Below are 5,762 nucleotides of genomic sequence, written 5' to 3'. Positions count from 1 at the left end.
TACAAAGGATTACTGATCCTGTAATGAAAAATTCCAAATGGTCAGGCACATGATTTCTAAAAGAAAATTTCAGGCAAAATAACCTATCTTAAGTACAGGTTCATTGATCTAGTTTGATTGTTAAATTTATATATTAAATGGAATTGATTAATTTTCAAAAGTCCTACTCATGAATTATGTATTTCTTTTGAGCCATCTGAAGAATGTAAACTATGAAAAATATTCTTGAACATTTCTCTGATACAGCTTGAAATTATGCTTGATAATTAGTAATAGAGGAGAAAAAGAATAAAGATCAAAAAATTAAATACTTTGATTTCAAAGGCACATAAATTAGAATAATAGTAAAAACGAATCTATTTTCAATTCTAGTCACTGTTAAGAATGGTTTGGCACTTGGAAGTGTCAGTGACTATATGAAACATATAGATCCTTCAGGAATTAAAAATTGGGAGGAAAATACCAATTTAAAATGTTCTTTTGGGGGTATTTAGTGCTTTTGACATCAGTTGGAACTGTATGAAAATTTCTAGAATCCTTCTTTAAAAAAAAAAGAATTAGAGCTTTACAGATTTTACCAATTTCTTAAAAAAGGAAAAGAATTGTGGGGTTTTTTTGCATATTTTTCCGAAAATTAATTTAGATAATAATGTATGGAAGACCTGCAACTAATAAGCTTTGTTTAGGTATAATTCTCATTAATTTTTTATTTTTTTAATCTTTCTGATCATTATTAGTATTAAAAAACTTTCAGGAATTGTCTGTGTTCACCAGTTTCGAGAACCTCTCTTTTCTTTTTTTTAAGATTTTATTTATTTATTTGACAGACAGAGATCACAAGTAGGCATAGAGACAGGGAAGCAGGGATGGGGGGAAGCAGGCTCCTGGCTGAGCAGAGAGCAGTGTGATGCCTGGCTCGATCCCAGGACCCTGGGATCATGACCTGAGCTGAAGGCAGAGGCTTAGCCCACTGAGCCACCCAGGTGCCCTGTAAATAAATAAATCTTAAAAAAAAAAAAAAAAGAATGTCTATTGCCAAGAAGACAAGATATAATAAGTGTGGATGATGTGGAGAAAAAAAATAAATAAACCCTTGTGCACCATTTGTGGGAATGTATATTGGTACATTGATTCTCTCAGTTACCTATTTCAAACCATAGAGATAGTGCCCAGAACAGAACCACAGAGGGGAAGACCTGACTTTCTATATCTCCTATAGTTTATTTTTCCATTGCTGAAATTGTGCTTACCTCATAAAAATAGTCTTAAATATAAAGCACCGTCGAATTCTCAGGGACAAGTTGTCTGCCTAGAGGGAAAGTGGGAATGTGGAAGTAGAGAACATACTGTAAAGAAGAGCAATGTAAGGTTAGGCGCATGGTCTTCTATGACTTATTAGAAGACCTCTGTACAAGAGGAGAGCTATAAAAGTGGAAACAGATCCTAAACCCTGGACTAATTGAATGTGGTAAAATTTATTATTGCTTCAAACATTGGGCTTGCCTGGGGGGCAGATCTTCATGACAACTTATCATCACAAATGATAAGAAGACAGTCTGATTAAATCACTGGGAGTTTCAAGACAGGACATCATGTAGCATTCTCTAGATTAAAATCTGGCCCTATCGTCTCTAATGCTTGGGTTTACATTTGACATGAAAGTTTTTGCCTGAAAATGAGCCCTTTGGGGTTTTAGCTAAAGCTAACTTTCCTGGATCTTCACATTTTGTTGATCTCATCCAGGCTATGTGACGTCAGTGGAAACAAACCTAAAATGCAGATCTACCCGTTATTCCTCAGAGTGGGAGAAGTTTAAACACACACACACACACACACACACACACACACACACAAGGATTGGGGTCACGTGTCCAAAAAATAGAAGTCACCTTGAGATTAAGCAATGCAAGTGACCATGAAGCAGACAAAATTTGCTATTGCAAGATGCAAGAAGACCCAGCAGTAGAAGGTACTAATTTTTACACAATTGCACATATTTACGATTTTAAAAGTGAAATAAGAAACCATTTGTTAGAACAAGGACATTCATAAAAAGGGTACAAAGAAAAAAGTATTTATGATATGCTGTGTGACTCTTGGATATTCTGTTTGGAGGACCAGACAATGGGGAAAAGCTAATGGGAGCATGCCAGCAGCATTAGAACTTCTGTCAAAGCGGCCAAAAGGTGATCCCTTCTCATTGCCCTCATCCCATGAAGCAATCTAGTTATTTACTAATTAGTGACTCAAGCACTGGCACCATGACCCTGGGCCACCACTTTACTCTCCAATGCCATAGTCAGCCAAGAGCTCTTTTAGACACCAAACTGGCTAGTTACTTGTGCACTTACTTTACAACTCAGTTAATAGATTTTGTATCCCTCACAATGCCTATTGCAGTGATACAGTCCATATTTTCAGTAATTGATTGTTGAGCAAGACATGTGGTTGCTGAGCAAGCAAGGTTATCATGCTGTAAACAGTCTTATGACTGTTTCTAATCAACAGTTCTGAATTAGCCTGAAATCAAACTTTCTTTTTCTTCTCTCTCTCTCTCTCTCTTACACACACACACACACACACACACACACACACACACAGACACTCTCAGACACTCTCTTCTCTTTCTTGGCCTCTGTTTACTTTCATCTGTTAGCATCTGGTTAGATATGTAATAATTGCTTCTAAATTAGGCTACATGTGGATAGGGATAGAAAAGCGTAGTGTATCCAACAGAATAAACTCTAATTTGGGGACACTGAACACAAAGAAGTGTGTGGTGTCAGTGCAGTTGTGATATTTTAATGATAAGGGAACTTCCGGCCTAAACATTCACTTCAACTCCAGCTGTCCTAAGCACCTTCTCATTAATAGTGGAAGAATCTACATTAGATTAATGGGGAATTGAGGGGCTTTATCACAGCGGATCTCAGGGTAATCCTGAGGCTTTTCTCGTAAATCAGGGAACTCTAGTGGGCATATCTGTTAAAGGTGTGGATTCAAATAAGTAGAGTATTTGTTTTCACATGCAAACAGTAAGACAAGGTAGTGTGGCCAGTGAGTATACAATGGGTATAAATATAAACTAATTATACAATAGGTAAAATTACAACTATTTTGACTTACAGTAGTGAAAAGGTAACTGAAGTTTTCTAGGAGAGACAAATAAGAATTAAATCAGATTGGATTTATTTAGGAATACAATAAAATTAAGTGTCCTTCACAATGATAGAAAGGAGTTAAGGATGACTTATAAGAAATTTAATTAATAAAGTAGAATATACAGGGTCCACAAGGTAATTCTTTTTAACTTCTTTGATTCCTGGAAAAAACTGCTAACAGTTGAATTGTCTAGAGAAGCTTTTCTATTATATACAAATTTAAACTGGTTTTCCCCAAACAGGATGAATCCTTCCTAATAATAGTTGAGTCTAAGTCTACTGACTAAGATTTGTACAGATCTAGAAGAAATTGCAGAAAACACTGTATAGGGCAGCACAGAAGAAAGACTTGTGAGTTTATATTTCTCTGAGGGACTCAATATCCTTTTTCTGGCAAATAAGTAATCCCTCAATCTAAAGATGGCTTTTAAACGTTTTAAAATTTAATATTGTCTAAAATAAATGTGTGTATCAATAACAATGTGAATTCAGCTCAGCAAACACCATTAAAGTCTGTACAAAGAATTTTTTAAAACACTCCGATACCAATTTATTTTTAAAGGGTTCTGTGTAATTCTATGGTTTGCCTTTTTTGGTATTAATTATACAAATTTGAAAATTACAAAGTTGTAATGACCTAATACTATTAATAGTCATTCAGAAATAAAACTTTTCCTTCCTCCCAACAACTGTCCAGTCAGAATTAAAAGCCCTAAAAAGAGGCCAATTCAACATGGCCTCTACCCTGGTAGGAAAAAAAAAGAAAGAGAGAGAGAGAGAGAAAAAAAAAGATGAGAAGAAAACAGAAATCAACTAAATGGTGTATGACCAGTGTCTCCCAGAGTAGGGCCCCGACTGTGGCTGGGGTCATGAAAGGTCACCCAGGATACCTCACAGCCACATCTTCCTCACTCCAACATGTCCATGTCCATGTCCCAGTCTAGGTGTCATGGGGATCCTTCATTAGCCTTTTCCTCCACTGCTTTGCTGAGTGCACCTGGTTTTCTAAGTCCCACATTGTCATAGCTGTCTGCACACTCCACTTTCCATGACAGCCTGCAGCTGAGCCTGCTGGTGTTCCAATAGCTTCTTCCTGGGTCCAGACTCCATGTAATATGTACATGGACATGGGTCCTGCAGGGTGTATCAGCACTTGGCCAAGAGCGTGACAGCATTCTGTAGGTGCTGCCAGTCATTCCAGGTCCCCAGATTGTTCATGTCCCTCTTCTGAATCTTCTCATGAATCCACTGCTAAATCTGCACCTTCAGCTGCAAGCTCTTATGGCTTTCCCCCTCTCAAAGTAGGACAAGGACTTCTTCCTGGCCTGGGCTTGTTGGATCTGGTCGACAGTGTCAGAGTTCTACTTGTTCCAGCTGCAGTTATAGTACTTGCTGCTGTGGGTCTTCTAATCTCCTAGACATATCCAGTGGAAGTCATGATTACAGTTGGAGCATCACATGTGATTGCAGCCTTTGCTCTTCTCAATGCAGAAGTTGCACTTGGGATAGTCTTAAGCGTGAGCACCTAGGTAGTTGGCTGTTTCAGAGTCACCAGCACATTTCCTGAGCCATTTCCAGATCGTGGCATAGACTGGCACATGACACATTTGACAACTTGAAACAGAAGACCTCATTGCACTGATTGGACTGTACTTAGCAAGCTCTGGACTTCTATACATGAATCACCAGGGGGCAATCCGCACCAGAGCACAGCTGGAGCTAGGAATGAAAGGGTAGCCCCTGTATTTGTCTCTCAATTCTTCATTAGGCAACAATGGAAACACGAAGTTCTCTAGTGTTTGGAGTGGACAGTCCTGAGTTATGCAAGAGATTCCCCCACCCATCCAAGTACTGAACAGTGCTGCTCCCAGAAGCTGCAACAAAACTGGTGTTGATAAGCCAGAGAAAGTAGTTCTCCATCTGCACAAACTGCATGCCCACTGTGCAGTGGGTGAAGGGGGTGGACTGCAGGGACATGCTTTGAGGGATGGGGCTGAACTTGAGCCTCAATGAGTAGCTGAGAAGAATCAGACTTGTATCTGTCCAGTATCTCTCCAACTTGCCAGTGGAAATTAATTAATATAAGTCTAGTAACTACATGAGATACCAGTTCCATATGATGTGCTAATGGTGGTGAGCATCACTGGCCTTTAGGACAGAGGCTAGGCTGGTTATATGCTCCTCGAGGGTACTTGAACTCTTTATAGGTCAAGCAGTGAACTCATCAGGATCTTCGGCCCCGTGCTGCTCCACATTGCAGGCTACTCCCAGTTAATGGTTCTCTGTGTCCCCTGGGATCCTCATCCTCTTCCTCCTCATGATATGGGTCATAGTCCTCTTTGCCCCTGGCTGTTAACATCCACAGACATCTTAGCATCCAGCCAAGCTGCAGATCAGGAAAGCAGGGTTTTCCCCCTCCCCTTAAATGTTACATTTTCTCAAATGCATTAGTGGTTTTTTGATTGTTTCCTGTAATTCTTGAAGATTTTTCAGGAAGACATCACCCCAAATATTCTATGTCATATAATTTCCATTGGGAGCCATGGCCCATGGCTGCTGAGTCTGAACGGGCTAGACTAGGTCTGGCTGGGTGAGGGGGAT

The 5,762-nt window shown here is 39.3% G+C and overlaps 1 pseudogene; it reads right to left on the bottom strand.

Annotated features, from left to right (window-relative positions):
* Positions 1-4,101: 4,101 nt before the first annotated feature.
* Positions 4,102-5,530, bottom strand: LOC101681995 (annotated as a pseudogene).
* Positions 5,531-5,762: the final 232 nt, after the last annotated feature.

The sequence above is a fragment of the Mustela putorius genome, unplaced genomic scaffold (assembly GCF_011764305.1).
Source record: "Mustela putorius furo isolate JIRA1106 unplaced genomic scaffold, ASM1176430v1.1 tig00003898_pilon_pilon_pilon, whole genome shotgun sequence".
Classification (NCBI taxonomy): Eukaryota; Metazoa; Chordata; class Mammalia; order Carnivora; family Mustelidae; genus Mustela; species Mustela putorius.
This window is presented reverse-complemented; position numbering and strand designations above follow the sequence as displayed.